Source organism: Colius striatus, chromosome 3 (genome assembly GCF_028858725.1).
Source record: "Colius striatus isolate bColStr4 chromosome 3, bColStr4.1.hap1, whole genome shotgun sequence".
NCBI lineage: Eukaryota > Metazoa > Chordata > Aves > Coliiformes > Coliidae > Colius > Colius striatus.
Genome location: NC_084761.1, coordinates 79,038,517 through 79,054,998, shown reverse-complemented (window position 1 = coordinate 79,054,998; position 16,482 = coordinate 79,038,517).

Here is a 16,482-nt window from a genome sequence, read left to right as displayed (position 1 = left end):
TGCACAGGAATTGTAGTACACAACATTCTGGTATTTATTGATAAACATAAAAAATGCTATATAGCAACAATTCAAAATTAAATGGTATTCTATGTCGAACAAGTGCATGTAGATATGCCATGTATTGTCCAATTCAAATGAAAATATATATAGTCTTTGTTACTTTGTTCAATGGCCAACTTTAAAGAAACAAACCAGATGAACTTCATCCCACAGAGGAAAATGAAAATATATATGGAATGTTATCTGTATTGTAATGTCACCAAAGAAGCCAGAATTAATTATTTACATTTCAAAATAATCTGCTAAATGTTTTACCTGTTCAAGTTATTAAGGGTTAAATTGTTAAAAAAAACCCAAATCCTGAAATAATGTGCTTAAAATGAAATCTGCAACACAAAATAGAAAAGTACTTTTAAACTGAGAAATTAAGGAATTTTCTTGCAATGGCTGTAAAACATAACTCAGAATTGCTTTGCACTCTTTCAGATTGTTGCAAGCCATAGACCGTTTAGAAATACATCAATTTCCAAAGGAAACATTGGTTCTGAAGTAAAAGCATTTGAAAAAGGCATCCATTACTTTAATAGCAATCAGTGAAGCACAAGGTACCTATAGAAAAATTCTTATTATGTAGAAAAAATGGTGATATATAACCAAAGTAAATTAAATGTGTTTTGATGAAAACTAATACAAATGGTTTTTTTGATAACTGAATTTAAAAAAGATCATATTTTGTTTAATGCGATGCATTGTTTTTACATTCCTCATTCCAATTTCATCACTCAAATGGAGTCTGAGAGTAATACATTGACCACTCCTAGCCAGGAAGAGATCCTTTGCAATGTTTCAGTAAAAAAGAAATGATTATTCTCCTGCTCTAGCCAGATCCCAGTTTACATTTTCCCTTCATAATCTACAACTGTGAACTTCTGACCTTGCAAAGGAAGAAATATTTCTTCTTATCTTTCCATGCAAACTGGTTTATGGGGCTATGGCAGATCAGATGTCACATTTTATCACACAAATAATAGGATTTCATTACCAAACAGAAATATGATCTGTTTGGGGATATTTGTAAAGGAAATTACTACTTAACAGTTAAGTGTTATTAGATTGTTCCTAATTTTAATTGTACATATTTAAATTCTTCAAATTTTCCAGAATACAGGAGAATAAGCTGATTTTCATCTTATTTGTACATTTTAACATTATTTCAAAAGTGACTTTGAGAACATGAACAAAATCTGTTTTCTGTCTCTGACCAGGCAATATTTTGCATGACTATGTTTAAAAGACAGACTCTATAAGAATATTATATTTACCTGAACCTGAATCATCTGCACCAGGCTGAAAAAACCTGCTGTGCACATGAATACATACAAATTCAGCATCCTCTCAAACAATAAAAAGAAGTACACATGGAATTATTCAAGACCATGCTTTGGGACAGAAGTGCAGTGATGCTGAGTAGGTAGGCACTCATCTTCTGGTGCTTCTAAATGCTGGGGCACTGAGGGCATCAATGAAGTATTCTGGCTCTCTCATTCCAAAGTATTAGGAGCCCTGTTTCTGCCCCCTAGCCTTAGGTCACCTGTCGATGCCACAAGGATGCAGTAAAACGCAGGTTTACGCACATTAGCCTTCCAGTACCTAAAAGGGCCTACAAGAATGTTGGAGAGGGATTTTTTTCACAAGGACATGTAGTGATAGGACAACAGGTAATGGCTTTAAACTGAGAGAGGATAGACTTAAATTAGATGCAAGGAAAAAATTCTTCCCTGTGATGATGAGGCACTGACCCAGGCTGCCCAGAGAGGTTGTAGATGCATCCTCCCTGGACATGTTCAAGGTCAGATTAGATGGGTCTTTGAGCCACCTGGTCTAGCGAAAGGTGTCACTGCCTATGGCAGAGGGGTTGGAGCTAGATGATCTTTAGGATCACTTCCAACTCAAACCATTCTATTATTCGATCCTGTGATCTACCACAACCCTGCCCTGTTCATCCCCAAGGCAATTGGCCTGTGGCTCCTCCACTTTGAGGCATGGTTAGGAAGGAAGGTCAAGTAAGAAAGCTGCTGATGAGACACCATATTCGTCAATGCATGACATTGCATGAACTTGCATAAACTAAGCTTACATGTACATATAACTTGTCTGAAATAGAGACGTGAAGCCTAGAAACCACACATGGCTTTAAATATTATTACCTTAAGTGCATTTTCTTAGGAAACAGGGATACCAAACTACTCTTGTATGTAACATTTGCAATTCAACTGTTAAAATCTGAATCTTACCATGCAATTAAAGTGTAAATCAAAGGGTCAAACCACAAGATTGTTAGTAATTGAAATAACTTCTGTAGGTCAAATTCACCTGCTTGTACACATGCAGAATGACATTTAAGACCTGACCACACATTTAGAATCACTGCTACAATCAGTGCTCATAGTTGCAGAAATTATGTGTATTTATATGAAAAGAGAAAATAAGATGAAGTTCTTATGATTAAGGTAAAAAGCTATGGAGATGTGTATTCTTTTTCTACTTTGTGATTCTATTCTTAACACAGTTCTGTCTAAGGATGTTTATAATTCTGGTTTGTAATGCCTACAGAGCAACTTGAAGCCATATTTGTGGATTTTCTAGTTGGTTTTTTTTTCACTGCATTTTGAACTAATGAAACCTGTGCTTTGCATCTATAAAGCTGTATTAAAATACTGAGTGCTAAAAAATCAAAGTCTTTTCTTTCCATGCTGACACTTTTTCTTATTTTTCCTTTGTGTTTAAAAAGACAACAAATAGAAAATCAGTGCCACCTGATCCCATAGTCAATGTGAAAATACATTAATATATAATCTAAGACGTTTTGATGGTGTAATAGTATTAAAAAAAAAAAAAACACTACTACAAATTATTGGTTTTATATGAAGTGCAGGATTGGATAATATGTGGCAAATAAGATCTAGTTGAAAAAAGATCTTAAAAAAACTAACAGAAATACAAACAAATTTTATTGTGTGAGGTGTGACTCTGTGGGGAAAAACAATTCAACTGCATTCAACTGACACATAGGAGGGGAAAAATACAGTTACATTAACCTTCTTGAGATTTTTAGAGCTCAAATTCAACCTTAACAATATTACAATCAATGACCAAGTAACTAAAATTAATATGTAAATGTGAAGAAAGTAAATAATAATTTTAAAGGAGGTTATTAAAGTAAAAATATTATTTAATGAAAACTTTTCTCATAGTTTCTAAATCTAGCCATCTGGCAATAATAAAAAGAAAAGCTGACTTTTCCTTACAAGATACCAATCTGAATTTCAAAATCATAGGACTGCTTCATAATTGCTTGAAGTGTGAACATTATTTCAGTTACCAGCAATCAGATGTTTAAAAATAGTGTCCTGAAATCATAGATCTATATTTTTTTCTGGGCCATTTTCCCCTTAAAATTGACTTGACATTTAAAACATCAGCTTTTTCACAGTGTGTATCTCATCTGCAATTATGCTGCAGCCCACTCAGCCACTCAGCTCTGTCCTTGCTTTAGAAATAAACCTGTTAAAAGAACATGTGCTTATGTAGATAGCAGTCCAGCACATACACACAAAAGGAAAAATGATGAAATAACAAATGAAAAAAGATATAACATGAAGATTTGTTAAATAATACTCATTCAGTTTCTAGCCTTACTCAGAATTTACAATGACATAGAGAGGAAATTAGAGCAAGTCTACACAATGTAAGGTACCTGGGTCGGATAGTTTAAAGTTTACTTAAAACTTCATATTCCACTGAGCCACCAGTTGTGTAAATGAGATGCAGACATAGTCTCCATTTTAATTGCTTGTTTTTGTATGATTTGCAAATCTCGTCATGCAACTTATGCACATAAATTAGTATGAAAAATGTGAAATTCATGTATGTACAAGTCATTTCATGAGCAATGCAAATGCTCATGTATTTGCAATAACAATAATTCAGTACAGTCATGCTGAAGCCTTTACCTTAAAGAAGATATCTTTTGCCCTTCTCCTTCAATCAGCATGTAACAATTTTATTGAGATCTGTAGGAATTTAGGCCCAACTGAAAAGAAACATAGATCGATTTAGTCTTCTGTTCAAAAGTTTCAAAATTACATCTGCCTTTATTAACTTCTTGAAGAAAACTCCTATTACATGCTAAAATATTAAAGAAAGAACATCCCTAAAATATTGCCAAATAAACATGAATTTTCTTGCTGTAAGATGTTGGTTGCTGACTTAAGAAGTTGGTGGCAGAAAGCCAAACTTCCTTCCTAGATGTTAAGACTATACCATAAAATATCACTAATGTAGTTTTCAACAGTTCTGCTTATCTCCCTGGGGATAAAAGAACCTGCTGTTTTGATGTGTCAAATTTTATACTGTGTTTCTGTGAGTTATTTTTATTTATCTTCTATTCTATGTTTTTCTGAGGCATATACAAAAGTAATCTTCAAAGAGCTATTTGTACTATTCTTTTTTTTTTTTTTTGCATGTTTAGGCCTTGGTCTGTAGAACCATCTGGAAAAATCCCATATCTAGCTTATGTCCTAGACATTATGATTATACACATCTAATAGATTTTTCACTATTTTTCTTTCAGTTTTGAAAGACAAAAGAAGACTGTCATTCTAAATTAGATTTTAAATGATACTGTATGCTTAATGAGAACTGAAGATATTTGGATCACATTTAACTACAGCTTCCTTTCTGTATTATACAGATAAATATCTAGGGTGTTTCCTGTTTAGTTGTCTGCAAAGATTTGTGGATACTGAGATGGCTTAAGACCAAGTCTCTCCCATACTTAGGCTTGCCTCAGTCCAACAGCAGAGGCAGAGATGGTAGTAATCAGGAAAAGAGTTGTAGTGTCCTGAATAGATGCTGCAAAACCTGGTGATACACACTGTATCCAAGTATCTTCAGTAAAATATATGACTAGCATAAGGACCTTTGGAAATCTCCAGTCGTTTAAAGTGAGGGGTATGTTTCACACAGGTAGGCAGTTCCTAGTAATTTATTTCCCTTACTGAGCATGGGAAAAATCAGACTTCTAAGTTGAAAAAAACCAACAAAACCAAACTCAAATATCATATACACAAAAAAGTCCTGCTACTCCACTTCTATGAACAAAAAATATAATTCCTTGAAATTCACATTACCTTGAGAGCCTTGAATTTTCATCAGAAAGTCAGTATGAATTGCTCAAATATAAATACTCTTTTTCTGGTAAGTAGAACTTTTAGCTGCTTGTACAGCTAAGCCCTGCAAATCTCTTTAGCATATATTTAATTTAAAGCAGAACTACTGAAAGCAAAAAGAATTCTTCTCTGAAATGCTATTAGATGTATCTAAGAATCTGTAAACCGGTTTCTAGCATGAGATTCTAGTCTTTGGCTAGATATCAAAATAGAACAACAGTGCTTATCTGATTCATTGGAGACTTTGTTTGAAATCTAAATTAACATCATGGATATCACCCATGAATAAATAGATGTCTTCACACATTTATAGGCATGTATTTAAGTACACATAGCAGAATTGGAGTAGAAAAACTGATCTTCCACTTACCCCTAAAAAAGTTGTTTTGAGGAAAAAATAGGACAAAGCAATCTTGAGAATTATTAAAGTGATGAAAGTGAAAAAAAGTGGGAAAATATAGATTTTTCTGTAACTACTGTTAGGGACTAAGGTACGATATAATGCTGTCTCTTGACATTTAACCTTCTTATGTACATAGTTTTTTACAATCGAACTTTACTGTTTCTTAAGTGTGTGCACATAGGAAAACACAGAGTTATTCTAACTGTTTTCTTATTTCTATTTCATAAAGCATAATTAGAAAGAGATCTTACTAAAAGACTTTATATCAAATATGGAATTACAACCATATCTTTCATATTTGAACTTTGTGAAACACATTAGCACTCTCTGCAGAGAAGACTAAACAGATGAACTGTGCTTTGTAATAATTATTAAATTGTCCCTTTGCAGAGCTTCCAGATATTGGAAGCTTTTCTAGGTAATGCTATTTTCCTTCATGAAAATGGTCTATTTCTCCTTTGACTTTTAGGCATTCTTATTTTTATGCCTTTTGCTAGTTCCACAATTTTTGAAGATTCTCCCCTCATTTGCTATTTTAATCTATGCTATTCCCCACTGTGTCACTGTAGTTCTCGCTACTCCTGTACTATGCTGTCCTCAGGCTAACATGAATAGCATTATGTACATCTCTGAGGTTAGATGCAAATCTAGACTAACATCTTTTTGTGAACATGAAAGGTAACATTTCTCACGTCTATTCAAAATGTTAAGGTATTGTAAGCTGGGATAAACTTAATGTATTACTGGTTGTGTATTCTCATAACAAAAAGTAGAGGATATACTTATATTTGTGCTTGCCTGATACTTGCATTCTACAGCAGTGAAGCTCCCTTCATGAAGTAACTGAGGTCCAGGTGCACAAACATTTAGTGGCCAAACTCAAATTGATTCTTAGATACTGTGACAGAGTGGGAAAAGGGTTAAGAACCAATAATTTCAAACATATTGAAGGGGAAAAGCCAAAGCCTGATCTAAATTAAGAAGCAATGTTGAACTATTTGCTTCTGTAGTTTCTATCAAACATAACGGTTCATAGATTCATGTAGACTAAAATACCCAAACACAACTCACAATGAAATGTGTCATTTCACCACCAAAGGGTGGGGGAGACCACAGCAGCAAGTCCCAAGGGCAGAGGAGACCTGGGAAAGAGAATGACAGCAAAGCAGCTGGAGCAGTGGCTTCACCTGCAAGGTATCGGGATGTTGAAACACAAAAATCAGGGTAAAAATCAGGTCTGGAAACAGGCATCAGTCTCAGGCCAGTGATGATCCAGCAAGTCCATCACAAGGATTCAAGGTCATACCAGAAAGTCATGTCCAGGTCTGGATCAGGGAGGCAGAGGACCAGGTATAGATGTAGCTGTTACAGCTGTGACATAGCTCAGGTGAGGACCAAGGCAGAAAGCTACTGACTAAAAGCAGCTCATAGGGAAAATGAGAGAAAAGACTTATTTCTAGCTCACTTCCCAACATCTCATGTTAGTGAAGGAGCTGACCTTGGCCTCAGCCTACTGAAATCCTTAATTTACCTTAACAAAACTCATGGAAGAGGAGATGTTCTCCAGATTCTATCAAGAAGACTTTTAACCTCTGTTTGGTAATTCACAGGAGATTGTATCAAGTCTAGAGAGTGCCATTTGTATATCTGAAGAACACCAGTACTTGTTTTAATTAAGAAGTGCAGCTGGAATAACTTCTGCATGAAAGTGAATAAATATAACTTTGGGATAAGATATTAAATCTCCCTGAACTTCCCTGAAGAACTGAAAGGAGAACAGGTTAAATGAGTTTACCAGGTTGTCCAAGATGAATATCTAAGGACAAGTCTCTGAGGGCTAAGACCTGATATGTGTCTGAGGGAAAAGGACTTTCTTTCTCATGGAAGGATGCTTTTATCAGACTATACAAATATAAATGCAAGGAGTGGCTTCCTTAAACATTCAAAGAGCTGCCAGAAGCTTCCCCTGTAGCTGATAGAGGTAATGCCATGAATTCAAAGATGGACCCACAGCTAACCAAGGCTTGGCCAATGAGAGATTGTGGTAATGCTTCTGCAAATAATGTATTAGAGAAGTGGAAGAAATTGTCAAATCGTGGGTAAATGTCAGAATCAACAGAGTGAGAATGTGAAAACATTTCTGCAGACACCAAAGTCAGCGGAGAAGGAGGGGGAGGAGGTGCTTAAGCACCAGAAAAAAGATTCACCTGTGACCTGTGGTGAGGACCATGATGAGGCAGCTGTGCCTCTGCAGTCCATGGAGGCCACTCAGGAACAGAGATCCACCTGCAGTCTGTGGAGGAGCCCATTCTGGAGCAGGTGGATGCCTGAAAGAAGCTGTGACTCCATGAGAAGCCCACACTGGAGCAAGTTCCTGGCAGGACCTGGGAGCCCACAGAGGGAGAGTGGTCCACACCAGAGAGCAGGTTTGCTGTTAGTTCTTGTGATCCTGTAAAGGACTCACACTGGAGCAGTCGATATCTGAAGGATTGTTCTCCCCACAGATGACCCACGTTAGGTGTTTTGTTTTGACTCAGCTAGCAAAGAAGCACGACAGTCTCTGCTTGGTGCCTCCCATTCACCCACCCCTCCCCTCAATCGCTATTTAGAATGGCAGAGGCCCCATCGAAATGGGAGGAAAAAGATAATCAAGGATTTTGTGGCTTAAGACAAGGGCAGGGAGGACTCAATGCCAATTATGTTAAAACAGACTCCAGTATTCAGAGAGAAAAGTAAGAAAAGTTTATTCTGCTACCTACTAGAAACAGAACAGAACAAAAGCAGAAAGAGAGCAGGATGATGAGAAAATTACAACCAACACTTTAAGATCTCCCTCTCCCATCCCTCCTTTCTTCCTGGGCCCAGCTCATTGTTCCCAATATCTCTACCTCTTCCCCACTCAGCAGCTCAGCTCAGGGGGGCAGGGAATGGGGGATGTGGTCAGTCTCTCACAGGTGGGCTCTGCTGCTTCTCTCTCCTCAGAGGAGGACGACTCCTGGTATTCTTCCCCTACTCCAATATGGGGTCCCTCCCCTGGGACACAGTCCTTAACAAACTTCTCTGGTGTGCATCCTTCCCAGCAGCTGCGGCTTCCATCGATACAGGGTCCTTCACACAGGACACAGTCCTTGGTGAATATCTCTGGTATGAGTTCTTCCCCACAATTGCAGCTTCTGCAGACACACGATCCCTCTCTCGGGACACAGTCTGTTCTAGGAATAATTTTAATGAGTTTCTTTGGTGTGAGCTCTTCCCCACAGTTACAGCTTCTGTGGATACGGGGTCCCTCACATAGGACATGGCCTCCTCTGGCCATAGTCACTGCCCCTGGATGTTTAATAAAGTGAGTCACTGCCCCTGGTATGGGGTCTTTAATGAAGAGAATCACTACTCCTGATGTAGAGTCTTTAGCAAAAGAAGTCTCTGCACCTTATCTGGGGTCTTTAACAAAATGCAAACAAAACTCAGCTTCACCAATCCTCTTTGCAGGATGCAGGGGAGTCTCTGCTCCAGCACACCTCCTCCACTCTTCCCTCACTGACCTTGGAGTCTGCATGGTTGCTTCTCTCTCTCCTCCTTGCACCACCACCAGACAGAAAAGAAAAAGGGACAGAAGAAGGAAGAAGCAGGAAGAACCCTCCTCTTTCAGCTTCTTCTTAAAGTGATTGTGGAGGCGTCTAATTGGCTCAGCCTCAAAAGTGGGTCTGGCTCAGAGCTAGGGAATATTTCAAGCAACTTCTTACAGGACCGGTCTTTACAGCCCCTTCCCAGAAACAGCTATTGTGTCAAACCATGACATTGGGGCAGGGTGTGAGGAGCTGCACCCTTGGGAGGCCCCATGTCAGAGCAGTTTGTGAAGAACTGTATCCCATGGGAAGGACTCATGCTTGAGAAGTTCATGAAGGACTGTCTCCTGTGGGAGGGACCCCACACTGTAGCAGTAGGAAGTGTGAGAAGACCTCCCCTTGGGAAGAAGTAGCAGCAAAGTCCATCTGTAATGAACTGATTGTAACCCCCATGTCCCATTCCCCTGCGCTGCTTGGGGGGTAAGAATGTGAGGAAGAAGGGAGAGGTGGGGGTAGGTGTTTTAAGATTCAATTTTATTTTTAATTTTCCCAGCTCTATTTTGATTGATCATTAATAAATCTAACCATTTTCTCCCCATGTTGAATCTGTTTTGCCTGTGATGCTAGTTACTGAGTGGTACCCTTGTCCTTATCTTAATTCATGAACCTCTCATTATATTTTCTCTCTCCCCTGTCTGATTTAGGAGGGGGAGTGAAAGTATTACTTAGTGGGTATCTGGCACCCAGCCAGGGCTAAACCACCACAGTTTCCTAAAGAACATTTTGAATTATTTAGAACACATGAATTGTGTAATCTGAGTCTAAAAAATGTTTTGGCTTTATTTAAAACAATTAGGAAAACAGCACATGCAGAATTTGGTTTCATGTAATAAGAGTAAATAATATCTGAATTTCATGGTAAATTCTTGCAAGACAATAGCAAGAAGAAGCCTTCAACAACTTTTTAGATTAATAAATAATAGTTGCAAAATTCAAGAACAATTAATTTGAGAATCACAATTCTGAACACAAGCAAGTAATACCAAGTCCTAAGCACATACTAAGAGGTTATTTTAAATTTGGAAGATGATAGACAGGTGGATATCTCATATTTAAACATTCAAAACTATAGACATGATAATATAATATTCTGTATCTTATTTTCTATCACAAGAACATAATATATATATAAGTGAAAATAAACATTTACCAAAATAGAGGAGAAAAATTTCTGCAACTGCACTACCCTTTATTACTAGTAATGTCACTGGAAAACAGATGGTTAAGGGATCTGTCAGAATATGCAAGATTTAGGAGGAACGTATTCAGAAGAGCAGATAGTTATATGTACCAGAAGTTATTTTTAGCTCAATCTTTCTCATAATTTTGTTCCAGAAGTCTGGGACATATTCTGATCTCAGAGACATTGGTATGTAGGCAGAGTAACTGCTTTGCTCACTACTTCTACACCCAGTTTGCACTGGTATTGCTGTAAATTTTGGAGTATGACTTATGTGAAGTGTCAAACATAAAATTTGCAAAACCATTGCAAAGCTATGAAGAAAGCCAAGTTGAGTTTAGAAATATGAGTTAAATGATCTCAGTAATCAAACTATGAGACATATTTAACATATGTTGCATTCACCTTTTCTGAATTTTCTTTCCCCATTTGAAAGATGATTTTTCTGTCATCTCTGGTGCAGTTGATTTACTGTAGGTGTATACAGATATATATATATATTATGGTGAGATTTTTCTTCTTTTCTATCCTATGTTTGGGATTTGTGGGTTTTGAAGAATGTAGCAGTAAATCCAATCTTTGTCCTCAAACTGTATGCTGTTTCCATCTTTTAATATATTCCTAATAGTAACCTACTGTTGTAGCTGCCTCCTAAAATATAGTCCACAGTAAAGCCTTTGCAATATCACACAACAGCCCTTAATTTCGTGTTTTCTAACTTTGCAATAACCTTTTTAATTGTTTAGTAATTGTATTCACAAGATTATCATTTCAATGACTCACACTGTCTTTAAGCTCTAATAAGTGATTTGGCAGTTGAAGTAATGTCTTCCCTGCCATATTGATATGCAAGAGTCCAACATAATTGCAAATGAAATGTAAATCCAACTGTTTTAGAGGTCTATAAGCCCTTTCATTATGACCAGTTTTGGAACAGCAGATCCTAAACCCCAAATTTCAGTTTACTAATATAGCACTGTCATCAACTTCAGTACCTACATTTCTGGGACACTAGGAATTTACCTCATAGACTCTTGGTAGTTTCCATCTACATCTGTCAGATACATTTGAAAACTTGAACTTTGCATTTTTAAGGTTGGGTTTTTCTTCCCAAGAGAGAAGTTTTAGAAAACTGCAATAGAACACAAGTTGATTCTGAGATAATTTTCATCTCTAGTTCCTTTTATGCAAATCCTTAACATTTGAAAGACCCAAGGACACTTTATAGAAATCTGCCCTTCATTTGCTGTTTTCAAACAAATTACAAATACTGGGATTTTCATTTTGAAAGTTAAAGTTTTAAAAACCCAAGAAGCTCTTTGTGTATTTTGTAGAAATCACTTTCTTAGATCTTACAGATCCTACTTCACATAGAATGGAGACAGTCCATTAGCTGGAAAATGATGAAAGGTACTTCATAAATAAAGATACTTTAGGGAAAAAAAAAAAATCTAGATAACTTTTTAATGATACACTGGGAAACTAGTGGCTCACATGGATTCCCCCACTCTTGGTTTTCTTACTACTGAGATTTTTTTGGGGCTGATTTGTTAAAGTTATTATTTTTTTTTTAATACACATAATATGCAGAAATAAAGCTCAGACAGACTCAGAATTTGATAATCATTACCAAGTCCATAGGATTTTAATCAACAATTTATGAAAGGATACTGTCATTTTTTTAATGAAGTGTAAATGTTAGAAAGGCATCTGAATATTGACATAAAGGAAGTGGGGCTTATGGAAAGATGTAACAGTTTTTACTAAACCAGCAGACAAACTTGAAAAAAATAGATAAGCCTGGATTTACTGCCTCTTCATTGAGGCTTCAAAGAAGAAAAAAGACATTGAGCAAAATTGTTGCAATGACGTTGCTCTCCTAATTTAAAGAAAAATTCCTACTTCCTGTATGAATTTGATTTGGTTCACTTTTCAGCTATTGCTTTTGTTGACTAAACAGAATAGCCAGCTACTCTCAGAGATGCTCTTTGTCAATTCTTGTAGACTCAAATGAAGTCATTTCATAGCATCCTTTGGAAAAGCCACATAAATGAAGATATTGGATTTTATTTTTTACTAAATTACTGTTACAGAAAGCTTACAAACACCATATCTCCTTCCCTGAGTTTGTATTTAATGCACAATTTCAAGTTCTTATTGCTTACATTCTTTAGCACAATCCTCTTGAAGATTGTATATTCTGAGGAAGCAGAGGATCTTAAATCTTTTCCTCAGAATAGATGCGCATAGTTAGCTGTGGTCAGTCTATGAGAGGCTCTCAGACAGGATAACAGCACTTGGTGAGAAGGATATTTAGAAAAGATATTAAGGGGTGTAAGCCATCCACAAACCGATTTGTGGTTGACCTTATAGAAAGGGAGTTTAATGCTGACTTCAGTGGGGCTAATATTTAGTTTCAAGATAAGAAAAAATAAAATTGAAATGAAAATTCTGAGTGGCATATTGAAAGATCTGTTTGACAACCTGTGTCTTGTTTATTTTCTCTGATGAGAAAGAACATTATTGTGTAACAGGGAACAATCTCTAAATGTCAATGATTTTTCTGTTCCTTGGGAACACAGTCAATGTCAAACTTGGTTTGAAAAAAATCTGGTGAATCAAACTGTGTCAGAAATATATTGAGTCTATATAAACTCAGAATCTTAATTTTCTATTGCAGTTCCAGCAAGCAGAATGCACAGAAGTAAGCAGACCCACACTGAGAAATGAGGAAAACACTTGCAATCTGGAGTCCCACAAGTGAAAGAGTTTACAAAGAGGAATAGCAAGACCAAGCAACCAAAAGTAGGCCATGAGGCTAGTCCTATGGATGAAGTAAAAGTGTTATAGTAGTCAGAGAAAATAATTCTGATATTCTTTAGTACTATATGGTTTCAGAATCAGAGCTTTTATGTTTGGCCTTTGCCTTCCCCATCACTAGGCATTGGACCTGTCTGCATAAAGAGACCTAAAATACTACTGTAGATACACTTTATAATTTCACTTTTCAGGCGTATCTCATGAAGATTGCTCTTTTTAAATTCTATTTTCTTAGTGGATTAAATAAAAATAATAATTAAAAAATTATACATTTACTTCCAAGGTAAGCAGACCTTTAATGGAAATTCAGATGGAATAGTTTCTGTAACCAAAGTTAAAATAGATTGGATTTTGAAAAACAAACAATTCCTATAGATTTCCTCTATAAGAAGCTTGCACTCTGAAATGCAATGCTCATCATTGCCAAAACTTGATTAAGAAGTAAAAAATGAGACTTGGTTAAAAAAAAAGGAGAGAAGAAGAAAGGAAAAGAGGAAGGGAGGAACCTGGGAGAAGGAAGGAAGGAAGGAAGGAAGGAAGGAAGGAAGGAAGGAAGGAAGTGAACTCCAAATCAAAGCCCCCTGTATTATTCTTTCTTAGATGTGTGCCTAATTAGTCCAGTTAAAATTCAGATATTTTACTACTTTTTAGGACAAATAACTGAGCTAAAAGCAAAATTGGACAGGGTGATCAAGGTCAAAATCCAAACTGATGAGCATCAAAATTTAAATCTACTTTTAAGATATCACCTACATTTGCAAACTTATCCAATTAAAAATTCAATGCATCAACAGTGTTAATTTACTTCAAATTAGTTTTTGCTGAAAATTGGTAATTTGGTTATAAAGATTGTAGTAGTCATTATACCTACGTTTTTCATCATATTTTACATCATTTTTGTTTGCATAGATTAAATCAGTGTTTTCAAAGTAATAGCTGAAGTTATGGTCTCATTAACAGTGACATGTTAGTAATTACAAGGTTGGTCATGGTTAATTACTACCCTTCATTAAACACAACACATCAGGAAACTGTGGAGGGCTCCTGAAGAGCATATCTCTCATCACTGCTACTCAGTGACCTAAATCAGCCTTAATCCAAAGTCTGCTGTGATGGAGTTTCAAGTCTTCAGTATCTAAGCAATTGACACAGAAAGAAAAGGCACGTGTGCAAAGCTGCACGCATACAGACACAGTAAAAATGCTCTTGCAGCACTTAGTTGATATGAAGGACCCGTAGTGAGCTGGCAAGGATTGTGAATAGCTGCGCTAAGCAGAAAAGCTCTTCAGAGAAAGGAGAAAAGGTAGGACTGGGTGAAAGAATGAAAAGTGTAGGCATGACATGTCAATGAGCTGTGTCAGAGCCATCTGAGGTTTGGAGAAGATAATTGCTGCTTGAGAGTAAAATCACCATTTTTTCCATCCAGGACAGTATTCCTTGGAGCTGTCAGAGAACACTTAGAAAAACAAAGAAGCCAACAAACTATTGAACCAACTGTTTAGCATCCCGGAGATGAGCTTTTTCAGTCCAACAACTCACTGATTGTACCTAGCAGTTTTAACCTTACACAAGCAAAATTCCAGACTGTTTTCCAAAAGGAGTTTAAACTAGGAAAAATGTTAACACTGTTACATTGTTTCACTGCAGATCATTTCGTTCTTGCCATATAAGAAACTAGACTTGTTTTTGCCATCAAGCATTCAAAGAAGCAAGGTGAAAGGAATTTCTGAGATTCTCAGGTGTTTGTTTGTTTGTTTTAATGTCCCAGATAAATTATTTCAAAAATTTCAAGTTTCTGAAAGGCTAATACCCATGTTTCATGGCATCCTTTGATGCTTGGGACTAATTTTACATCTCTTCTTCATTCTTTATCCTCCTCTCTTTTCTTCCTTTAAAGTCTAATAAAGAATTTCACCTGACTAGAGTGTCACCTGAACACAGGTAGTGTCAGTTAATAACATCAGCAATTAAAGAATCATTGAATGACAAAGGAATGACCTGCAATAACTGAAATGAGTGTGCTATAACCTTTTTTTTTTAATGTATTCATACCAACAATAAGCATTTTTTACCTTCTGAGGCTTTTTCATCAGTTGACAGACGTAGCATTTGTATGGGGTTGTATTTGTGATAACTATTTATATTTCCCTTTGTCTTGCTTTCTGCTTCTGTACACACACGTATATATATACAGCATTGATAGTCTGATCCTGTTTCCTTCTATGAAAAGTATGAAAACTGGTACAATTATAATGGATTTGACAGACTGCTTGGAAAGTTCTCACAGGATTCAGCAGCACAGCAATAACACAAAATAAAGCTCTTTTGCAACCTGTCTTGCCTCTGGCCCTGCAATGGAAGGTGGGCAAAACAAGTCCAGCACCTGTAACTCTTAGAAGACAGTAAAATCAAAGTGATAAATCACTAGAGCAGTTTTGCTTCCTATTTCTGTAGAAGAAAAACCCCATCATTTTCCTTTTTGCCTACCTATAGCATCATTATGTACTCAACTACTGTTGCTGTCAAAAATAAAAAAAATCTCTATAGACAAGTAGAAGATAATGTAAAAGCAAAATTTTCCCTGCTATTTCTTGCAAGCCAGCTTCATAGATATTTCACATGGAAAATAAAGGCAAACACGTGCAAAATATATACATAAAGATGGAGATATATATGGAGGAAAAAAAAGGTAAAAAAGATGGAACTGTGTTTCAATGATTGAAACACAGCTACAGAAAAATAAAAAGCAGTTTTGGAGGAGTGGGGCAGGGAATCCCTCCTTGCCATGAATGATTTGCAAAAAATTGCCATTTGAGAACATGAATCACAGTGAAGAGTTCAGCATATCTGTGTATACAGTGCATCAGAGACAGAAGGGATATGGCCGCAGAGCTGGCAGTAAGGACTTTCTTGTTCAAATGTGTGTTGGCTAATACATTGATTCACTGTTTCTACACCGTGTTAAGCTATTCCAGCAGCAGCATTAAGGACAAGGTGTTTTGGAGAGATCTGCTGTTTAATCCTGCTGAGTTTAGAAGACGACGTTTTACAATGATAAAGACTGATTTATTGAAGCTGTTATAATTCTACAGCTAGATTTTACTGGACACTATTTTTTTAATCAACTAATTAACTTAAAATGTGAAAGTCTTCCAGCACAAGGCAGAGAGGATTACTTGTCCCTAGTCTTTGCTGCTGACTCTTAGCTGCATAATGTTC